We start from the raw sequence: 25,214 nt of genomic DNA, 5'->3' as shown, positions 1-25,214 counted from the left end.
GTGGTAATGCTTATCATCTCCAAAATATTGGAACGAATCACGAACAACAGTCTTGTCGACTCACTGGAAAAGCATAATCAACTTTCTCTTTCACTGTATAGGTTTTGACGTGCTAAATTTACATCTGTGCAGTTCACGTCTAAGCAAACTATGTGGTTACATAATTGGATTGTCTTTGAAATGGATTGTTTTGATTAGATTTTTGGATTTAACTAAGGCCTTTCACATGGTTTCTGTACCCTTCTTATTCTGTAAATGCCAGTTATCAGGTGTAAGTGGGTCAAAGTTACAAACTTTATGAACACCATGGGAGTTATCGCACTTAGTGTTAAGTTAAAGGAGATCGTTAAAAATGATGCGAAAATCACTTTTGGCGTACCTCAAGGAAACGTCCTTGGGCTGTCCCTTTCTCTTTTGTATTCACACAATCTGGTTAAACTAACTCTTCTGAAAAAAAAAAGACAATATTTTCTTTTACCAATGACACTGCCATTTTGTTCCACGCTGAAACTTGGCATAAAGTATTCGCAAACGTGCAAATGAGCTTAATATTGTACCGTAATATAATCTAAATTTACAGAAAAAAACACTGTACTGTCTTCTTATTCCAAACGGTTGCTTCGTAACTCGACTTCAACATACCGATAATTTAAATACTCAGGTAGGTATAGCTATCGTAATTGCAATTTCCGTGTTCACATTGATATCCTGAATAGCATGCTGCGTATTTTAATTCGTGTGAAGACATGTGCCGGATATGACTGTGCGGAAAATTATCTATTCTGTTCTTGTTTTTTTTTTACTGACCTACAGCATTACCACCTAGGTTGATGCAAGAGAATCGCTTGTCCTTGCATTAGAAACCAATTTGAAACCATTTTTTTTGTTATCTAGGCAGCTTTACTTATTATAATGCAGGGTCTTTGCACGTATTTTCACTAGTAACATAATTTATAGACAGAATGTAACGATTACGAGAATTCAACTAAATTTTATTAGTAGTTTATTAAATTAATTCAAATCTCTCTTAAACAAAGAAGTTAATTACCATATCGTTGTGTAGTAGTTATCTATGAAACTGATTTTCTCAAAGGGAGGACTTTAGTTTAGACATCCGTCTTCTACACCATAATCTTTTGGTATATACAGGGTTACTGTAAAATATTTACAATCTCGTAGGACTATATTACTAACAGTATAAACAACAACTTCTGATCCATGATTTTTTACAAACAATAAATTTAAATCTGACACTTTTTAGATCTGTGTAATGGTAACAAGGTGGTAACTTCATACGTGCAAGTGTCCTCCGGACGACTCCCACTCGCGCTCCTGCATGTTGCACAGAGTTATCACCGTTTGGAGCGACCTATTTAAACATTTAAATTTTTTGCCAAAGTAAAATCTGATGAATGATTAAAAATCATGGAACAAAAATAGTTGTTTATGATGTTAATAATATAGTTATATGAAGTTGTTAATATTTTACAAATAACTGTATACGCTTAGAATAATAACGCATAGAAACCTAGTCCGCACACGCTAAGTGAGGCAAATTGAAGCGCGCCCAAAGAGCCTACACGAGCGGGCGGGCCTTCTGTGCTCAAGGTCAACTTGCACCGCGAACAGCTCAAGAATTTTAGCTAAAAATGACGAAATGTGCGGTAAATGAGTGTAAAAATACGTCAGACAAACATAAAATAGATACTAACATCACATTCCACAAGGAAGCAACGCGTTTCAACATGTATTTTTATATAAATATTCACTAAAACCGAAAATTAACCTACTACTAAAACTAGCCTACATGAACTTGATTTTTGCCTCACTTGTGACAGTTCGTTTGATATGAAACTATCATTCTATGCGTTATTATTCTAAGTGTATAAGTACAAATACAAATACAAAATATTTTTTTATTTTGTTTTCTATATATTGCTTGCACATATTGTATCGATTACATTGTGTTGTTTTGCGAATTCCCGCGCTGTAATTCAATTTCAAAAACAATGTCACATTATTAGTCGTAGATTAAATTGTTATCTTAAATTGTTTCCTGAAAAACCACAAAAGTATAACTAAAGGTGAATAATATCTTCCTAACGCTCACACTAGTGTTAAGATGAGTCTAACCTGATAAGAACGGAGCGTTGACCTCCACCGTTGTTAAACAACGCGGGCGCATCCGTTGCACTTGTCAGCTGTCAGCTGATAACCCAGACTGCTGGTAATATGACTTTGGTATTGTAAAACTTAGGTAAACAAAAGACAGCAGTAGTAGAGCTCCTTGTGAAAGAGCTTGTCCAGGGTAGTACTGCCCTTTACCTATTTCTTTTTTTGCTTCTTTTCTTATTAATGTGAACATTACTACTTTCCAGTTTGAAGGGAAATGGTGCTGGTGAAATTACAGACCCATTGGACTTGTCAACTTATGTCTTATGAAACTATTGTTTCGGATCTAAGAGTCGTATTCTAGAACTCTACTCAATGCTCAAGTCAGGATTTGAGTATGGTTTAAAGCGCTCGAAATCATACTCAAGTCCCTGCCATTAGGGTCGTATTTCCAGTGCTTGTATTTCCAGTGCAATCCTGACTTGAGCATTGAGTAGAGTTCTAGAATACGACCCTAAATCTCGTTTACGTCTTCCGTTATGGGGCTTATAAAAGGCTCAAAACCTAGGTTTGTTTTGAAAAAACAAATATACGCGATTTGATACGAAAATATAGTTTCATTTTCAACTACCCATAGCTACCTACAACAGTTAGTCAAGAGAGAAATGGTAAGAAAATGTAGGTTAAAAAACCGTAAAGCTTTGGTAGGGGTAATCATACGATGCCATTGCTCATTATACTTGTTAAACCTAGTTTTGCTAAGGTCATTAATGGCATCATGTGTCAGTTTACACTGGCATAGCTAGATCTCTTATCGAAAAACCATAAAAAAGTTCGCCGTTTTCTTTTACCATTTAAAATAATCTTGTTCATCATATGAACGCATCGACAACAACACGCAAGTTGTCAAGAGATAAGAAACAACGCAACAAAACCTGCATGTGCATTATACAACCAGCATTTCCTGAAGCGTTGGTAACGTTCCTTGTTTTGTGGCATAACAAAAACAAACAATCATGAACTATGGTATTAAGGCGCCTATATACGGAACAGCTATCTCTCTACATTAGCTTTGATTATCTATCTTTCTACATTAGTTTTGATTATAATGACCGTCCCTACCGACCCTTAGGGCACTATAACCTGTGTTCGGGTTCGAGTCGGGAAAGTTCGGGTTCTGATCCCAGATCGGCCAGCGGGGTTGTCACAGACCTCTGTTACTTGACTTCATCTGGTTCTTGAGAGGCTAGTGCCTCGGGTGAGCCATATGCGGAACAGTCCGATATCTTTCTACACAAGTTTTGTTTATAGTCAACCTCTTGGTTATGTGGGAAGGGCACTATGAACCATATACGGAACAATTTGTGTTTACGATCCATCGTTTCGATAGTGTATGTTTATGTTGTTAACGATTAAGTAGAACGCCAAGGGAGTAGCGACGGATTGATACGATTATCGTAATGATCGATCGAAACGATAAATCGCTTGTATATGAGGGACCTTAGGATCGTATTTAATTGCGTAATTTGATAGTTAAGATTCTGTAATGTGCTATAACAGGCTTTCGGAGCGTGTTAGATACAAATGTACTTTGATTCTATTTTAAATAATAACTAATCAAATTCTCTACTTGACACGGCTCAAAGCGTGAGGTCGTAATTTGTTTGTTTTTCATTAATTAATACAATATTCGACCAAAAATAACGGCTCAGCTCTGCAGTGTACGCGATAAAAAAAATACGGAAACTTTCAGACGTTGAAACCACTAGATTGGTTTACTTTAGCTACTTTCACAGTTTAATGACATACGGCATTTTGCTTTGGGGTAATGCCGCCGATATCAATAGAATCTTTGTCCTGCAGAAACGTGCAGTTAGGGCAATTTACAATGTGGACCCCAGAGTATCTTTGAGAGATAAGTTTAAGGAAATTAATATTCTTACACTAGCGTCACAGTACATCTATGAAAACGTAATTTATGTTAAGAGGAATAGTAATCTCTTTATGAAAAATAGTGACAGACATAACATTAATACGAGGAATGAAAATAAACTAACTGTTCTTGATAGTCGTCTTCACAAAGTGATAAATTCATTTAAGGGGCAATGTATACGCTTCTATAACAAGATTGCGGTTGATATACAAAATTTGCCTTTCACGAGGTTCAAAACTATAGTGAAACAAAAACTTTATACTAAAGGTTATTATACAACTTCTGCGGACGTGGATGACACAAATCCGTGGTAGTAACCCGTGTAGCTCATGGAGGTAATCTTGATCTCTGATGTTTGAAAGCAAAACTAAAAACATATTGTAAATGTTGAATGCGTACAAACGTTATTAACAAAGAGCAACCCCAAGAGTTTTTTGCTCATTCTTCTCAGGGGAATCTGCCTTACGAATGAGCGATAGAGTTTAACCATTGTGACGATTTCAAGTGTAATAATGCTTACCTATGAAATAAAGATTATTTTGATTTTGATTTTTAACAAACTCAATGTTAATTTTTCAACACTATAGAACATTTCCGTTACGTAGGTGCCTCTTCAAGGGAATTAGGATTTATTCTAAGATATTATGTGAGATTACACCAACTGCCTGGTCTCAAAACTAGGGTTTTCATGTACTTTGAACAACAAAATTCACTCACGCACTTGTCAGAACACGTAGATCAGAACCAATTTAGAAAAGTTTATTTCCCAATTTGGTTCTACCGGGTATCGAATCCGGGACTTCCTCATCCAGCTCCCACCGTATAAACCGTTGGGTCACCGTTATGCCACCATTGATTGGGTATATACAGTAAGTCCCTTGAATTCTGGGAATAACCTCAAAATTTATAAACAAAGACTATTTATCTAAAGAACAGCATTTGCTGTAACTTGGCTAAAGTTCAAATTCTACAATTTAAAATCCAAAAAGTTAATAACTTCGCAAGTTACTATGAAAATGCTAACTTATACTAATTTTTGTTTGTCAAGTTGTAATTTTGTATTCAAGACAACATTTTGCATTCGCAGCTTGTTGGCTGCGTTTGCGCAGCTCGCACAAAGAGCGCGTTCGTGTCGTGATAAACGCATGCGTCGTGATATGCCGGCTCGGCGGAAGTATGCCGCGGCGCAATTCTCAAACCAAGCGGTGTTTTGTTCATTATCAGCCGGTTATGACATACAACAAAAAGCCTATTAACCTACATCTAAAACATTAAATATAATTTACCATATGGGAAGAAGCTAGGTTTTATTTATGACATCAAGTAACGGGACGCGAAAGTCGTGTGTTTGGTGGCAAGCGACACGCCTATCTACAACAGTAGCAGTGCCATTCAAAGTTTTAAATTGTAAAGATCTGAGGGGCATAGTCACTGCCCCCATTACCCTGACACGTAAAGGTTCCATGTACCTGTAGTTTATACGATACGCAGTAATAATCATTACTGCTTGCCTAGATAAAGTCTTACAAAAGGAGTCTACTGAAAGCTAGAATATCATGTTCTATCTTGTAATGTAAATTTATTTTTTGTCACTTTTATTAATCTTGTAAGCCACTACGAGACTCAAGTATAATATCATTATTATTTTATAAAGGTGTTTCGGAAAAATAGAGCTCCGAGCTCTACTATTATTAAAATTACTATGTGATGAGGACATTGATTCTACATCGTATTTCAGTGATGTTAAAGACTAGAGCACATCAACTTCCTTAACTAGATTCTTTTTCATGTTTCTTTTTGTTTATCATAATGCAGGAGTGTAAACAAATTAGGTCCCTAAATAAGAGCGTAAAGCTCCAAATAATTAAAATGCTGAACGCTAAAATATTCGATGTTCACATTACACCAGAGCTAAATACAAACGTTAGAAGTTCAGTGTTTTCTACTAACTTACGCGGTAATTGCACAAATTACGATGCAATTGACGGATATACTCGATTTGTATTACTACATACTTGCTTTTCATTCCAGACGGAATCAGACTCGCACGCAAAAGTAAGTCACAAATAAATTATTGTCGAATGACTTGTAGAATAAAACCACTCGCCGCATTCTCTTCCGACCGCTCGACAAACGACAGTCGACTCGTGGAGAGCGCGGAGCAGACACGCGCTTTCGCATTCGAATTCTAAATTTTAAACTGGCAAGTGAGAAAAGTTTGAAATAAAAGTTTTGTCTCTGGTTCGTTTAAATTTTACAGTGAAGTGGCTGTGTTCTAAATTTGAAAAGTGATTTGAGTTCTTTTTTTTCGTCAGGTAAGTTTATGTTATAAAATTGTTAACTTAAACTAAGTCCGTTAAATATTGGACAACTTTTGCAATATTTCTACTAATATTCATGTTTATCATTACAAATAAGGAATATTCATCATGTTAGCGTTTACATTACGTAGAAAACCATAGGTCTACAATGTGATGCCGAAAATGTAGAGCAAAAAAAAATGTGGAGCCGGTTAGTTATTACTTTTTATGAGTTCGCGTATTTTTTTGTGTAACTTAATTTCAACGCTATTTAGACAAAATAATTGTTTTAAAACAAAATATGAAATCATTAAACAAATAAAATTTCATATCGCATTAGTATCTTGGAAAAAAGTAAACATTTTTTATCATAAGTGTAATTTTAAGTAATTGCAAATAAAACTTCGAAATTAGCCACACCCACAATTTATTTCGGTTTGTGTTCACAGTTATGACAACAAACTGGTCGATTAATTGAAAGTCAATAATGATAACGAAACATTTAAAAACTATATTTTCGCACCGTTGTTGTAATAAGGTCACTTCTGCATAATGACAACTTTTCAGATGAGAGGTTACGACTTTACGAATGAAATTAGCAGACAAATTTTAAATAAAAGACATAAAATATCATATTGTTTCATCTATTCAAGCTTATTGAATGCCTGACATTTAAGAATATAATTTCTTTGATCCGGCTGGATTCGAACCAACGTCTTCTAGCAAACCGTACCAGACGCTATGCCAACTCAGGTCCTTCGCAAGGTGCGGACCTTGTCTGGCAGGTCTGGCATGGTTTGCAAGAAGACGTTGGTTCTAATCCAGCCAGATCGAAGGAATTTCTTCTAAGTGTTCGATCTTCGTATTAATAATTATAACAAACTAGCGGAGTAATTTCACAAAAAATAATTGAATACCATGATGTTGAAACATCCTGACATAAAAAAAGTTAATTACAATTATTATAGCCTCGTCTCTAGTTAGTTACTGGTAGCTGTAAAGGTACCTGGCTGAGTGAAGAAATAGATTTCTCACAGATGGCGCTAAGACAAAAAGTTGTTTCATTTAGTTTGTATTATAGACTTTTGACTAATTGTGGCTTAATTATATGAAGTGTAATAAATCTAAGTTAAGAAATCAAAGCCATTCAAATCAAGGCAATTCAGTCGAGGGGCAACTTCCACGGGTTGCCACCGTTAAATAAAGGTAATGATATATTAAATGTGGCTAATATAGAAGATTTTTTATTACATTTGATTGTTTAATTTGTGTCTTATATGCTGTGTTGTTCTAGAATATTTATAATTATTAATTGTCTCTTAATTGTAATGTTTGCTCAAGTGTACTTAAGTTAATTCATAATATGTTCTTGACAGTTATGAGCTATGTTCTCTATCCTCCTCTGCAGCTGAGTCGTAGATCCAGCTGACATGTTTTTTTATTATTAAATTCTATTTTAATTCTTTTTTGTTTCTAAATATTAATTATATTGAGGACTCTTAACCGATAAGCAATAATGCGTGTTGATACGCTGAAAGATGTTGATACTGTTGGGTAATTTTCCGAAAAATTTCAAATAGTGGTAATGTTTCCTGAAAAAATCCCGAAAGTTTGGAAATATTGTAAAAATATAATTTCGAATATCTGTAACCAGAAACCATGGTTGTATTGCCACCATATTCCCCTAGATGCTAAGAAAGCGGTGACACATCTGCATTGGCACCATTGTTAGTTATCATATTCTTTATTAAATTGCCACTGTTTTGTTGTAGGTATTATGTTTTTACTAATGTAGAGAAATACCGTTACACGGTCAAAAAGGTTCCAATAAAGAAATTAACAAAGCGTACAATGTCTTAAATACTCTTAATAATGACCATTAGACTTTCTTTCATGGCTTTCTTTTGTATAATAACCTTTAGAATGTTTATCAAGTACCTGTTTCAATAACGATCGCTTTTTTGTTCTATACTGGTTGTCATTAGATACTTTAATTATTTGACCGTGTATTGAAATTGGTTACTTCGTATTTAATTTAAAAATAGCGGCGCATGTATTATGAAACATATTATTGTATCTGTGATCCGATACATGGTGTTTTTAAATCTTTTATAAACTAAAATGGCGGATTGTTTTGTTTTTAATTTCTGAAGAATTGCTATTCATTATTTAGAAAGTTATCGTTAAAATATATTTTAATATTAGTTAAGGGGAAGACACTTTGTTTATGTGTTTATAGTCGAGTTACCACTGGCAATAATATTTATTTTATTACCTAACTAAAACTTAACTACACTACTCAAAAGGTTTAGTTCTTTGTAGTCTACGCACTATATTGGTATAGTCTAGTAGCTGTATAGCCTTTATGTTGAGGTGATGATGAAGTCTATGTTCGTGAGCTTCAACGTACTTTTTTATCACTTTACATGGGAGTATAAACTTTCGGAATGAATAAGAAAAAAAAATACTATAAATGGTCAGAAATGAATTTATTGTTTCTCAAAATATTCTCCGTTAGCGTTAATTCACTTTTTCATACGAATTAACCAATTTTGAAAACAATTATGCCACTCCTCCGTGACAATCTCTGAAACATATTTTTCATACTGTTCGACAGCCTCTTCAGGTGAGGAAATCGTTGACCGCGTTAATTTTTAAGAATAAATAAAAGTCACAAGGTGTCGGTCGGAACTATACGCGCGATGGCTGATAAGGTCAACGTCGTTCATCTTCAAAAATTCGTTTGTCTGTCTGGCCATATGAGAATTGGCATTATCGTGGTGCAAGATGATACGGCGTTATCGTTTATTTTTACGGAGTTTGTCAATAATTTCCGTCAAACAAATGGTCGTGTACCAATCACTATTCACGGTACCTACAACGATTCTCCAAAGCAACAGTAACCACGTGTCCAGTTTTATTAAAAAAAGAAGCAATCATCCGCTTAGAGGCACTTTGCAGGCGCGCCAATTTGGTTGGTTTCTGCACTTCTCGAAAGACCCTTACGCTCGATTGCTGCTTTGTTTTGGGAGCGTAACTATAAATCCATGTTTCGTCACCAGTTACTCCACATGTCCCACACCAAATTTGACGTCCCTTCGTTAAATCTGGTAAGCATGGCATTGCACTAAGTGACGCGATCCGTTATTTGAGCCTCAGTTAAATTGTGTGGGATCCACCGAGAGCACAGCTTTTTCACACCCAAATGTTTGTGTAGTATTGATTGTATTTGACTCATGCCTATGCCTAAACATGCTCGAAACTCATGGTATGTCACATGCCTGTCTGTTTTGATCATATGGCGCACAGCATCGATGTTTTTGTTGTTCACATCAGTGGACGGGCGACCATCACAAAATTCGTCACTGAGATTCACGCGACCGCGCTTGAATTCTGCAAACCAGCTATAAATAGTCGTCTTGCATGGTGCTTCATCGCAGTTTGAAGCCGAGTGAAGCTCCGCTGAGCTCTTAACTTACACTTAAAGTCGTAGAAAATCATACTACGACAATTTTCACGAGTTAAATTCATGGTGATGTAGACAACCAATTTCTAAAATGGCGCCACTGTAAAAACAAGTGACAGTCACATGAAATAAATTTTATTCTACAGCCAAAGAGTTCCAATTTCAAATGTTGTAATTACTTTTTAGATATAGTTTATGTAAGTGGCCCGTTTCGGAAATTTATAGTGCGCCCTATGCATCTACGGGCTCTATAAACAAATCGCGATGCAGATCCTCATTTCGTATATACCAAGGAGCACCCATAATTGTCCTCAATGATATATTTTGAAAGCATTGTATTGTCTGTATATTGATTTTTGCGGCACAGCCCCAGAGCTGGATACCATAGGTCCACACTGGCATAAGGACCAGTTTATTGCACACAGATAACGAAGAGCCATTTGCCAAATAGCCAGTATATTATCTTTTTAAACATATGGGAATGGAACCCGGGGCCTCTGCGTGGCAGTCCAGCATGGTAATCGTTAGGACGTAGGCGGTTATTAATGAATTATTCATCATTTAATTTTTTTATATAATTGCATTTTCAAGTTGTAAGTGGATAATGGTAAAATGTTTACCTTATCGAATTCTTAGGTTTTCGCGATTGTTACACATAGGAAATGAAATTATTTTTCCGGATTTAAATCGCGTATATTTGTTTTTTCAAACAAACCGACGTTTCGGGCCCTTTACAGGTCCCATGGTCACGGTTGACTGAGGTGGTACAGTTTTCAACCAGTTATGTCTAATATTGACCACCCTATTTTTTCATTATAGTTACAATCGTTGTTAATTAAATACCTTATTTTTAATTTTACAAAGAAACCATTCCAATTTACGCTATATTAAGTTTAACAAATTATTTTATTGAATGAATTTTTATTAAGTTCAATTTATTATTAATTATTAATAGAAATTAAAATAAAATAAAACATATTAATTAGTACTGCAGTCTTATGTCTGTTTGGGATTTTTCATCATTGGAAATACTGGATCCCAAACTGGTGGTACGGAGAAACCATCTTCCCTGTTGAAATTAGGATGTTTTTAAATTTCAATGGCCTCTCGCAGCATCCTGGGTAGATAACGGACTTCTTTTGCAAGGACCTGGGGTTTGTCAAACTTCATTGAATGTGTAGGTTTATCCATGACATGCTCGCAGACTGCAGACTTGTTTACGCGACGGTGTTTGACATCAGCTATATGTTCTTTGACGCGGGTACGAATACTTCGCTTTGTTTGTCCAATATAAGAGAGACCGCACTCACAGTCAAGCTTGTAAACTCCTGCATCCTGTAAGGGGATGTTACATTTCACGGGTCTCAGGAACTGAGAAATCTTCCTCAGGGGCTTGAAATAGGTCTTGATAGATGCACGCCTGAGGACTCTTCCGATCTTGTCTGTAATACCTCTCACGTAAGGTAAGATGGCAGGTCTTCGCTCAACTGTTAGTGGTTTCATACGGGGCCTGCGGCATTGGCGTGGAATCTTCAACTTATTCGCATGTAGGACTTGCTTTATATGCTGAAGTTCCCCTGCCAGATGATTACTGTCGCAGACACCATATGCTCTCTGAAACAAAGATTTGCCCACGGTAGCTAACTGGCTAGGATGGTGATGGGAATTACCATTGAGATACCTATCTGTATGGGTTTTCTTTCGAAATACAGTATGGCCTAAGGTGTTATTATGATTTCTTTTAATTAAAACGTCTAAGAAAGCTAAAGCACCACAATTCTCTTGTTCCATAGTAAATTGGATCTTAGTACTAAAAGAATTAAGATGGTCCAAGAAAGAAGGTATGCTATCTTTAGGTAATATTGTGAAAATATCATCAACGTACCGTTTGAAAATCTTCGGCCTAGCTGAGGCCATGGGTAAAACTCGCTCCTCGAAGTCTTCCATGAAAATATCGGCAACAACGGGACATACCGGGGAGCCCATCGCTATACCGTCAATTTGTAGGTAGAATTCATTATTCCACAATAGATAGCCTGATGTTAGGCAGTGTTCTAATAATTCTGCGTATTCAATGGACATATTATGTTCCCTCAGCTTTCTACGTACAATTTCAATGCAGTCTTTTACTGGTAGGTTACTGGTGGTTTGCATCAATATTAGACATAACTGGTTGAAGACTGTACCACCTCAGTCAACCGTGACCATGGGACCTGTAAAGAGCCCGAAACGTCGGTTTGTTTGAAAAAACAAATATACGCGATTTAAATCCGGAAAAATAGTTTCATTTCCTATGTTTACCTTATTTAAGAAAAACCCATATTTTTTTATAAATTAGTGATGGAAATTGCATCTATGACCTTTAATTACCCGGTAACCAACGCAAATTTTATCAATTACGCGTTGATTTAAAAATGGGCAGGGATTAAAAATAATTCGAAATAAGTAAATTAAAAAAAAAGTACAACATCCGTCAAAAGGCATGCGGTCATTGTTTATAAAGGCTTATATGATATATTTGCACGTTCTTCATGTTGTGGAGTTAAATAGAACGTTTACATTTTTTATGATACACAGTGATAGAATGAACAAATCGTGGCAAGCGACACGCCTGTCCATAACACTTGCAGTGCCACTCAGAGCTTTAAATCACAAGATCTGAGAGTTAAGTTAGTAAGAAAGTTAACAATTCCCGTGTGCCTGTAATTTCACCAGCACCCTTTCCTTTCAAAACCGGAACGCAGTAATGCTCACAGTACTGCTTGGCGGTAGAAATAAATAAAGTGACAGTTTTTCCCTGGACGAACTCTTTCACAAGGAACGTCGAAGGAGGTTTATAACTCTTGAAAGACGTGACTTTGACTTTAGTCTTCACCATATCTCTCTACAGAGTTGAAACTTAGACCAACATGGTCTAGTATGACTCTTGGAATAGTATGAATTAAAAAACCAATAGTATGTCAACGGCATGCTAACATATTCATATATAAATTCTCCCATTGACTAACCGTCAAGTCCTTGGTTATGAGATGAATTTATCATCCACCGTGTAGGTAAACAGTTTGATAAGAGAAATAAAGCGATAAGAAGTGAAAATGTGTGTATGGAAATATCATATTCAAGAACACTGTGCTATTATGATACATTTGCAGTATTGGAACAACGTGGTTGTCGAAAGTGGTGCACAGAAATATTTCGAAAATATGTGGACACTCGGCTATGTAAAGACTTTAGGTTTCGTGGTTAGCGATTTCTTACTAAAGAGTCAAAGTTAAATAATCTTTATTTCATAGATACAATTACACATGAAAGCGTCATGTGGCAAACAGCTGCATAATAACGCGTTCACACTATGTAGTATACAAACTTGTTAAGGCGAGGTATGTCAAGGCGTGCCTACATTTTAGGAGGTGAGTTGTAGGGGAGTTGTGCTTCTCGCGTCCCGCAACACCCGCGCTGAAAATTAATATGAATAAAATAAGAACAAGCGGACAAAATGTGGCACAGATCCATCGTCGACAAGTGCCCGATGGCGATTTGTTAAAAAATATTTTGGGATAAACGTGAATTTAATCGACTCATTCGTAGAACAAAGGCCTATGTGCAAGACTGCTTACGTGTATTCTCAGAACATTCTACATTTCGTTCGTTGTTCTTGGCTGTGGATATCAGATCGACCAGTGTTCGATTTTATATGTCCGAAACGAAATAAGATACAAAATGATTAAAACACCTATAGATAGGCCTTATTTTAAATAACGAGATTATGTATTTATCATATTTTCGTTATATAATCACATCAAACTGTGTTCTTCGGATGAGTCGTACTTGGTACTTGGTACTTGGTGTAACGGGCTAGTGTCCGCAACTCGACGTCAAGGCGCCTATTTTGCGTGTCGGATGAGTCGTAATAACCAACAAGAATTCAGTTGAAAATCAAAATTTAGCAGGTTCTCTGTAGTACATGAAGACTATAGAGACAAATTATAGATATTTTATTCTTAAATAATTTCTTCTAGACTTTTGTTCTAGCTTGTTTTCAGCTTTATATGATCGGGTGAAGTACATCCTATCGTGTAAATGATTAGCACTTTCTTTAGACAATATCCTAAAGTGTATTATATGTTTTTTGTAAGCCCATTATTTAATAGTAAATACATAAACCGTTTGATCTATCAAAACAGTCTGTCTCCGGCGCCTCGTCTTAAGGGTTCATTGGATTGCCCATAATTATTGAATATGCGCAATATTTAGGTTGAATGGGGAAAGCGTTTATCATTTTTCTTTTGGGCAACTCGGTCGCCTGGGCGAGCGTATGTGCTAAAGAACGGTTGCATACCCGATCAGTTTTTTAATGTTTCGAATTATTTATGAGTCATAACATTCTCATAGTATACCAAATATCAAGTTTCTTTATAATACCAAGCGATGGGACAAACAAGTCGTGCGCCAGGTGGTAAGCGACACGCCTATACATAACACTAGCAGTGCCACTTAGAGCATTGAATCGCATAGATATTAGGGGCATTACCACTGAGACATAAAAATATCAAATAAAAGCAACCTCAAGGGACTTGTGAGCTTATGACAAGTCCCTTGAGGCACTTAAAATTCTTTACACTATACCTACAAAAACAACTACAGATAAAAAATCTGACCTATACCAATAAAATGAATGGAATCCTAACAGAGGATATCATGAATTTCAAAATATTTTTCCAAACATTTGTTTAGCGTCACTTCTGTGTAAGTAAAACAATAATTTCAAAAACAAACTTGTTTTGACGTTGATAACAAAGACAGTATTAAAACATGATCCAAAACTCCTACGCATTTTAAAAGATGTGTTAATTAGGCTGATCAAACAAGCGGTGAGATATGACGTGTATGTTACGGTGGCGTGGCCATGATTTGGAATAAAAAATAGATAAAAAACAATATCAAAAGATGTACTAGGCGCAAGATTTACACAAAAGGCGTCCGTGCCGTTCATGTAGTACGAGTACCTTAAAAAAAGTCATAGTAACCGTCGTCGTCGGCGAGGCACAAGTGCGTGTAGTTATTGCGTCCGCGCATACCGCGCCAAACTTGACACGCAGTAAATAACTTGAAAAGTTCTGACAAAAACAAAACGCCTGGTCACCCTATTCTTTGCATTAGCAATACCACAATTTTCAGGCTTATCTCAACTGTGTAGAGTTACATTTGCAATGTTTAACTATATATTTTATCAACATAATTTCAGTTTCATGTAGGTATCCTTGAACTTCAAACAATGAAAATGAAAGGTAAATACGTTCTTTGATAAGAATATTTACGAAGGTTACCATAGTGTAATGCAAATGGCATTTTATTACTAATAAGGGACTATTACTTTCTAAAGTTGTACATTGATGAAAAACATAGAGATGAGAGAAAGAATGAAAGAGACTTGCAGTAGAGCTCCTTGTGAAAGAATTCGTTCAGGGAAGCACTGCCACTTTATCTATTTCAGCCGCCAAGCAGTAATGTGAACATTACTGCGTTCTAGTTTAGAAGTGTTAGGGTGCTGGTGAAATTACAGGCACATGGGACTTGTCAACTTATGTCTCGGGGCGACGGGCGCAGTGGCAGTGGGCATAAGGTCTTTGCGATTTAAAGCTCTGAATTGCACTGCAAACGTTACACCAAATACGAAGTTCAGGCGTTCTTGAAGTTTTCATTGAATTAGAAGTCTTCAAATTAGACGCTTATAGAAACGCTGTAGCCTGCGCCACTACTGATTTTCATACAACATTTGACAATATTATATTTTAATAATGAAGTTTAATTTAATTTAATATGGTTATTTAAAATTACATACTAACACACAAAATCATAAGCACGTACGCATGCATTAACATCTCTAATTGCAACTGTCCCAATATGATAAATTATACCAATTCACATTCATTAATATCAAAGATTTATTAATATTACAGATTGTATCCAAAACTAAAAGAAAACTAAAACATTTGTTATTTAATTATTTTATCGTCAAAGTATTCGGCTATACTATAATAAACTTTTCATTGTAAGAAATTGTTTCAGTTGACTTATATATGCAATTTTTGAAGTAGTATACGGGTGTTAATTATTTGGCTCATCCGTAGACCAAAGATCTATGTGCAGGACTACCTGTTTTCAGGACATAGTACATTTCATTCGTTCTTCTTCGCTGTGGATGTCAGATCGACCGTTGTACGATTTTATATTTCCGAAACGAAATAAGATGTATAAATTTTCAAAACACTTTTACGTAGGTCTTAGTGTGAATAACGAAATTATTGTCGTAACGTACTTATTGTCTTTTTGCTAATAATCACATCGGACTTTGTTCTTCGGATGAGTCGTTCTGTTTGATAACGAAAGTGTCACAGTCCGCCAACCAGTTGTAAAAGATAGCTCCGTGAGGGTTAAGGTGTTTCTCAAGTGTTTTAAGAAATTTGTACACAATCTTCGACATGCAGGTTTCATCACAAGGTTTGCCTTCACGGTTAAGTCAGTCATAATTACTACATTAAATTACGCATTAAATGACTTTTACTTTTTGTAATTGTTATTTTTAATCTTTTTGTTCAGTAACTTGTGCTCGGACGAGCGGTATTCACTAGAAAAAATCTTCAAATAGTTTTTCTTTACGAAACTTTACAATTATTAAGTTAAATTCAAGTAGCGTATTGATGAACAATCCGTAACAAGTGGAGGAAAGTAAGGCACACGATATGAATTGCAAAGACGTTTATGCAATACCTAAGTTGTGTTACATATATATCATATATAATATAATATTTACAAATGTATATATATTTAAACGTAGTCCGTTTGTCCGAAAGGTGCTGCCTCGAAAATACATTGTTGTAAGAGTGAAAGAGACGGCAAATATAGTTTTCAAATACTAATAACTGAAATGGCAATAGTTTGCGCCTACTCTAACCATGTCCCATAGTTGGCCACGGTTCTCCTCTAAGGCTCAATTTATATTGCGGCGGAAATGCATGCTCGCGCATTCCGCGGAAAATTTTGGCTCGTATCTAGTTTGTACGTTCCACAATTGAACATAAAGTTCATTATGCTATGTACAATATCGTTACAAAAATTCGCTTCTATTCCGTCCCGCTGCAGTATAAATTGAGCCTTAGGAGATTTTAGTGGTAGTAAATGTTCTTGTGAAAGAGTTCGTCCAGGGAAGTACTGCCACCTTACCTATTTATGCCGCCAAGCATTAGGTAATGCTCACATTATTGGGTTCCGGTTTTAGAGAGTAAAGGTGGTGGCGAAATCAATTATGCCAGTAGGTCTACGTACTCAGTTCTAGGTGGAACAATTGTAACCTTTAAATGTCGTATTTATATTCCCATTTGTTTTGTATTCTATTCGTATTCTAATTAATTTCGACATTTATTTCAGGCCACATGACCCATGTAATATATACTTTAAGGTCTAACATACATACAATATAATATAACAATAAATAAACTAAATAACTAATCTACATATATTGCACTTTCTTCTTTCATGAAGGTCGATAGATGTTCGGTCGGTATTCACACCACAAACGAATAGAAGTTCACTTTATGGCGGGACTCCAACCGCTTGACCCTCAGAGTGTATTTGGCTTTATATCTGATGTATACAGTATCTCCTTAGACTTCGTGGAGTAATGCAGTCGCGACAGGTACAGCAGCATCGTCGGTATGGCGGACGCAGCAGGTTCGGTTCTGTCGGTGTTGTGCCACATTGGTTACGGCTGGTGGACTTCTTCTTGTTCTTCTTCACTGCCCTGCAATGGTAGTGCCCCTCAGATATTTGCCACTTAAAGCTCACAGTGGCTTTATATCTGCTATGGACAGTCGTGTGGCTTACCACTAGGCGAATGAATTGTTTGTCCCGTCGCTTGATATCATAAAAGCTAGATGTTTTTGCTTTTAAGAAATTATTACACGAGTCATGAAGTAATAAAAACTATATGAAACAGATTTATGTTAAATTTTATAACTTTCATTTTTAAGCATAAAAAAGTTGTCGACTAATTTCGTGCGTAGAATTTTTAATTTTTTCTCTTGATAAGTAAGTTTCGCAGATATGGCCTTATTACACCAGGTTGCGAAATAGCATTTTATGCAATCATTGCTTATTGAGGGTTGAGGGCTATGCCTCGTGGCCTAAGTAATAAGTACGAGATTTTAAGACCTAATTATATAATGACAATGAAAAAACCTAATTATACAATACTTTTTCTACGAGTAAATAAAATTATGAAACACAACCATATAGGTTAAGTAATGTATATTTTATTAACAATCCATAGCAACAAACGCAATTTTTTTAATAAATTTTAGCCTTAGATTTAGTATATAGGTACCCATTTTAACCCATTTATTAGGGTAGGCAAAAGTTACATCATACAGCCTCTTCATATGTTTAGACGAAGGCCAAGCAAACGGTACAAAACAAAACCAAGGAGACGGAATAGAACTGGCTAAGTACATATTTTAACCAATAATTTTTTTATATACATTTATGGCGCAAGACTTTTAGGACAATATAACCAATCAGGAGGCAGTATAGCGTTTGAGTAGCGTCCTAATTGATATTTGAATTAGCAAAAATACGACGATCTTTTTTTGAAACTCACTTTAGTTCTGAACTTGAATTTTTTAGCTCAGTGGCGAGTACTATAGACAATATAATTTTGATTCAGAACTAAAAAGAATATCTTCATGATGTGGTTTATGAAATTATAATTGACAGACAAGTAGAAGAAGTACAGGAGTAGAATTTTTTTTTTATATTCTATGTACTTTAACAAAGGTGTTACAAAAAAATAACGCTAACAGTTATTTTGATTTTTTTAATATGCTTTAAATATCCTTTTGTATTTTTCCAGGTGTTGATGATATTCGACAAGACTTTGTAGCCTGGGAGTCATAACAGGTAAGCGAATTATTTATTATTTATGTTAGCCGCGCGTCTGTAGCGCTATAGTAATTTATAGTTCACTAATTGCGACTGCAAAAGTGGCGCGCGCGAGTCATGACAGTGGCGCTACAACTGCGCTTCTAAATATTATATGAACGCCACAGTGGCGCTACTGCAGTGCTTCTATAAGCGTCTAATTTGAAAGCGCCCCAAGGACTTTGTTCTTCAACTTAGTGGTATTCTATAGTATATAGAACGGAAAATGTTTTGTAGCATATGAAGTTTGTTATAAGACGTACTGAAAGAGAGGAGACATTGCTTTGTTTTTGTAAATAATCTTACTTTTATTTTATTTTTTCTTCTTTTGTTTTCCTTTTTACTTTTTCTCATTTTTAGTTTTGTTTTTTTCTATAGTGTCAATTGGCACACAAACAAGCGCCTTTCTTTCTTTCTACTAAATATTTCCTTTAGCCACGGGTAAGTGCTGACGGCCTTCGTGGTCTAGTGGTGCGATCCCCGGCTGGGTCTCGGGTTTGGTGTTTGTGGTACCGTCATTGTTTCCGATTTCCGTAACACCGGCACATGGGACTTTACAACTTAGGGATGTACATTACGATTCGATTTTCATGAAGATCGGTTCAAGTTCAACATTAAGGCGAATCGAATCGTCTAGATCGTATTCATAATTTAAACAAACAGTCTATTTTTGAACCCCTATTTTATATTGACCGGCAAGAAAAGCAGTTTGGCAACATCTAAGTACAATAAGTCTACAATATTTGGCGATTGTCGTTACTTCTGTGCCATCGTAACCGACTGACGCCAAAAAGGCTGTAAACATTTTTTTGTTCGGAATTGATTTTGAAAGGATTTTTATGAGATCGATTTAAGAACATACGATCCGACCTGTGGATCGATTCAGTACGTAGCGTATGAACCATTACGATCCAAAAAATTGATGAAGCTCTGAACGGCACGGACTGGCGTGTCGCCTAATACCAGGTGCACGACTTGTTCATCCCGTTACTTGGTGTTATAACAAAAAGTACATATCGAGTTCTTAGGTTTTCGCAATTGTTGTACATAGGAAATGATTTTTTATGTTTGTTTGAAACAAACCAACGTTTCGGGTCCTTTACAGGTCCCGTGGTCACGGTTGACAGTCAGATTTTAGAACCCTATTTTTAGTAAGTTGGGTAACAAATAAGAACTATAACCTTGTTGTCACCGTACAATACGACTACTGATTATGATAAACCATGGCGGTATAATTTTCCTTTCCGCTCCAGTTACGAAACACAATGTCGCTATCAGTAAAGCGCGTGCGCAGGACTAATGCGCATGTGCTTTTTAACGTAACTAGTCAATGCATATTTGTTAAAATTTGTATTGTTCGGTTTTGGTATGTAAAACAATTCATTTGCAACGCCTAATTTTACTAATAAAAATGCGATAAAAACAATACCTTCAACTCGGTCTGTTAATAAGAGCGAAGATGCTGGTTCGAGTCCAGTCAAATTATTGGTTAGTTTGAAAAACAAATATACGTGATTTAGATGAAAAAAATTGATTCATTTCCTATAGGAAGGTATTTAAGGTGGTTAGGGAACAAGGAGCGGATAAACAAAAGTAGAGCATCAAAAGAGGTCTATAAAGTCAACGTAGAAGGCAATATTGGATGAGGGCGTAAGAGAGTCAAAATCAAAGAATCACTCATTCCATAAGTAAAATAAATTTACCCTTAAAAACGTAATTTTTAAGCTTATTTTCGTTCACTATGCTGACTTCCCGGAGAAGAATGAGCAAGAAACTCTAGGGATTGCTCTTTTAAAAAAAATATTATTTCCTAATAAGTAAAATTAATATTGTAGTTGTGGTGCTATAGGCACTTACGTATTTAAACACTAGCAATTTAAAAAATAAACATGAGACAGACCACGTTTTGGAATGTTGAGAAAATAAACACTAAAAAAAATTAATTGATGACGAGATTGGCATGTCCATACTAAGAAAACGTTCATACTTTGTTGGTCAATTAACCATCTCCTGTAAAATTTGGATTCGTGTAAATACGCGCCTTTTAAGCTACTTACGCGGCTTTGCACTATCCCCGACGACATACATATACATGATATAATTATTAAATGCAAAGTTCGAACACAATGAAAAATTCCTTCGATCTATCGCCCGGTATGGCACAAACGGAGGTTAGTGTTCTGTCAGACCGAAGGAACTTTTTATTAATAAAAATAATAAAACTAGTGAAGTATTTTCACAAAAAAATATGTGAATAGCATGGAGTATTCAATGAAATAAGCATCACGATAATAATTTAAAAATAAGCATCGATTATGTGACACATTGACATAACGCTTATCATTTTAAATTTGCAAAAGCAACAGACAAAAAATCTAAACGGTCATCTGTTTTAATGATTGATCTTCTTTCTCTGAGACATAAAACAAATTAAATCAAATGGATATTTTAATCTGTTCTGAACTCAAAAAAAAACTTTTGCTCTGAACGCAAAAAAAAATTTATGTGTATAGATTTACTTTGATAGATTTTTCATTAAAAATAAAATTTAGTTACTTATTTTTAAAACTAAGTACATTTGGGAAAAATTTGGGATCCAATAAATGTTGATTATTTTTCTATACTAATATTATATTAATTATTATATAACTTGTCCTGAAAACATGTTCAGAAACGTAAGCAAATTGGCTTCTGCTTTTTCATATACCTAACCTAACATACTGAATGGAGGACGCAACCAAGATTTATTAGGAGATCAATATCAAAAGATATATACTATTTTTAAATACCATATATTAATTTAGTATGCTTAAACATAATGACAGTGTCACCTTGAATGCAGTTCATTTAGAATTTATCCGTAGATAAGTAATATACATGGAACATTTAATATATATATGAAACATAAAAAAATTACGTTTATTAAAAAAGTGCACATTTACAATACAATTATCCCTTATATAAATTAGAACGTTTCTATTACATTGTCCACTATATTTTGCGTATGGTATCATGTGTAGAAGAAACGGAAATGTCATTTTGGGATCCAATCGACGCCGGAATCTACGAGGAATATTAGCGCCAGTCTCCAGACTGGCATTACTCTGAGTCTCAGCCTTTTCATGGTAGCACACATTGTTTTTTTGCATTAATTTTTTTTTACTATTTATATTTCCTTTTTAATGTTATTTTATTTCCTACGTACTTTTAACTCTTAATTTTAATTTTAACTTTAATTTGATTATTAAAATTATTTTCTTTCTTTCTAAATTTACACGTGTTTATGTTGTGTTGTAAGTCGTGAATAAATATTTTTCTATTCTATTCTATTTTGGCGTAGTCTAATGTGTTGAGTGCCTACACCATGAGCAACATTTGTCGTTGTCGACCGGCAAATGCAAACTTTTATCGTAAAGTATTTTGAACTAATACGTTTTCATCTGCACACTAAAAGATTAAAACAATAACAACAAGAGTTCGTCCAGGGAAGTACCACCTTACCTATTTCCGACTATTAACTGTGGCGTATTTCTGAGTGCACTTAAAAGGGCAATCGTGCATCCAATCTTAAACAGTGGTGACAGAGACAGAATATCTAATTATATTCCAATTTTTGTACTAAGCGTCTAAAATACTTGAGCGCGTCTTAAATAATTACTTAATAGATTACCTTAATAAATACTATGTCATTGCCAAAAACCTGTGTATCTACGGAGGACGCCGTTGCTGATTTTACGGGTTCATTAATAAATAAATTGGATAATAAACACAACTGCTACGGAATACTCCTGGACATACCTAAAGCCTTTGATACTGTCTCTGTCCCTATCCTTATTACAAAACTGAAAAAAATTGGTGTACGTGGGATTGCTCTGGATCTTTTCCGAGATTACCTATCCGGACGTACCCATGGCATCAGGATTCAACCACCGAGATCTGGCATACCACAGGGTAGCATATTAGGCCCTTATATATAGGCCCATATTAGCACCCTTTTCCTGGTCTACATAAATGATCTGTGTTCGCTAAACCTGGAAGACTGTGAAATCTTCACTTATGCAGACGATACAGCGCCATTAGTTTATGATTTGGACTGGGAAAGGGCAAAAATGCGGGCAGAAGCTTCCTTGAGCCTTGTGATATGGTGTGGCTTTCTAAAAATTTGCTCACTCTCAATGTAAAAAAAAACTACTTACCTTCGTTTCAATGTTTCAAATTCCAATCCTCCGTCAAGCTCGGAATCTGGGGATTACAATCGACGATAAAGTTAACTGGGGCAATTTCATAATATTCATGAAATTGATAATATTTGCGGAAGAGTGAGAAAATTGATTTATGTTTCCAAAAATCTGCGACACTGCGTCAACTCGGATACGCTTCTTTTGGTGTACCGCAGCTTGTGCGAATCAATAATATTTTATTGTATCCCAGTTTGGGGACTCGTCTATTGGCACTTGAACGTGTAAAGAGTGGTGTTGAAGACCATCTTATTTAAGCCTAGAGACCCGGGGTTCTCAAAGTGATGCAATTATATATACTAAAATGTGTGTTACGCCGTCGTACAAATCTTTCCCTCGACCCCATCTCGCTTAGCAGAAGACAAGGATTCCCTATCTGTGATGTCTAACGATTCCTCACTGCCTTCACTCGTTGACAATTAATAACACAAAGTTCAAGATTATATAATAAAATTAACAAATCCCTAAATATATATGCATTAAATGATGATATGTATGAACTTAAAAATAAGAAAAGTGGTTGCAGGAGTTTTGTTATGAGAAGACGGAAAAAATATTAGACAAAACATCGTAAATAGCTTACTCCATTAATCTCTACTCACTGGATATGACAGAAAAAAGAAATAAGTTTAGCCATTAAAAGCGGATATGTTCCCAGCGTTCTGGGTTTTCAGGACGTGGTCGATGTTCCACCTTCAAGTATATGAGTTAAAGGTTGACTTTTGTGTATTTCATGTACTATTACAAAAAAACTACAATTATAAGTATCTGATCTCTTATTTTATATCAATATGTAACATTCGTTACGCAATGTACGCGCTCGTTTTTTGCTAATGCGAAGTGTTTGTACGACTGTACAAAACGTGTTTTGGTGGTAGCATCGTGAAAGTTGAAAGTACACTGCGAAAAAAGAACTAAATGAACATCTGCAACATGTCAATAGTACGAGTATAGTAGAAGTATTCCAATTCGATTTTAATGGGAAATAATAATTTAAATAACATTATGTTGCGTATTAGAGAAATTTATATAAAGAAAAGGAAGAGGTTCGACTTTTTTGTATGTATATTTTACGCGATAACTCCGGTATTTGTGAACCGTATTTGATGAGAATTTTTTTGTTGGATTGAGGGTAATTTGAAGAAAATATCCCACCACAAGTTTTCGACGAAGATTTAAAGAGATTAACATTCCTACACCAACATTACAGTACATTTATGAAAATGTAATTTATTTTTAACCGACTTAAAAAAGAAATTAACCGACCTCAAAAAAGAGGAGGTTCTCAATTCAACTGTATGCTTTTCTGCTTATAGGTTACACGAGTATTTTGGGATTAGTTAGCCGATTTTGATGATTGTTTTCTTGTTGGATAGAGGGCACCTCAGTATTGGTCACATTTAAATTTGAACACACCTCTAAGGCTGGCAAACGAGGGGATGAATCGGGTTTCGCGCACTTTCCGGTAACCAATTTCAATAAAACTTGGCAAATAAATGTAATTCCATGATTTTTTGCGGTCTTTTTTTAAGTTACAATTATTTCAGTAGCTTCTTAGGAAAATGTAATTGTTGTGAAAATAATAGTACTTATTATTATTATTATTATTAATAGATCGAACATAAAGAAAAATTCTCAAAAGACCCAAACTTCAAAGACCCGAATCAGCGACCTCGTTATACCGTGCCTGACGCTCTCCCAACTGAAGTACGGAACGAACCACCAGACCTTACGAATTTTTCTGTGCATGTCGCAGATTTTTATTTTTGGTTTTAAATACTTTCTGTCGTAGCGCCAATTAATTAAAAAAATGGCTAAATAGAATTAAAATGACGCTTTTGATACCAAAATGTCGCTCTATCTTGTGACAAAGTCACTAAGTTGGCACTCGAAAGGGGATGGTGGAATGATTTAATGAAATAATTGAAAATTGAAGAGCGATGCTTACAGTACGTTATCTACTACTATTTTCATTATTTAAAACTAATTATTTCGACATGCACAACTTTCGTTTTCTACTAATTACAACCATTAACAATATTTAAACACATGAATATTAAGATTAATTACTAATTAGACTCTAATTATTTTATGTAATATGTACTGCACTTTAATGTTGCAGTTTTCTCTAACTATTAAGCGAATTAAGTATTAATTTGGTGAAAGTTTTTATTACTTAACTGAGTTTT

At 35.3% G+C, this 25,214-nt stretch overlaps 1 protein-coding gene across 3 annotated transcripts in view; it reads left to right on the top strand.

Moving 5' to 3' along the window:
• Positions 1-25,214, top strand: part of LOC113229131 (SH2 domain-containing protein 4B-like) — a 117,591-nt gene that overhangs the window by 26,455 nt on the left and 65,922 nt on the right. For 2 of the 3 annotated variants that reach the window (XM_026462628.1, XM_026462626.1), the window contains exon 2: positions 18,720-18,766. The gene's annotated coding sequence lies outside the window, so the exon portion shown is untranslated. Of the gene's footprint in view, positions 1-18,252; positions 18,316-18,719; positions 18,767-25,214 lie in introns of those variants that run through there. The other variant, XM_026462627.1, reaches the window with a different exon arrangement.

This window comes from Hyposmocoma kahamanoa, unplaced genomic scaffold (assembly GCF_003589595.1).
Source record: "Hyposmocoma kahamanoa isolate Upper Pololo Valley unplaced genomic scaffold, ASM358959v1 279, whole genome shotgun sequence".
In the NCBI taxonomy this organism is placed as follows: Eukaryota; Metazoa; Arthropoda; class Insecta; order Lepidoptera; family Cosmopterigidae; genus Hyposmocoma; species Hyposmocoma kahamanoa.
The sequence above is the reverse complement of the archived record's forward strand: the minus strand, read 5'-3'. Positions and strand labels throughout refer to the sequence as shown.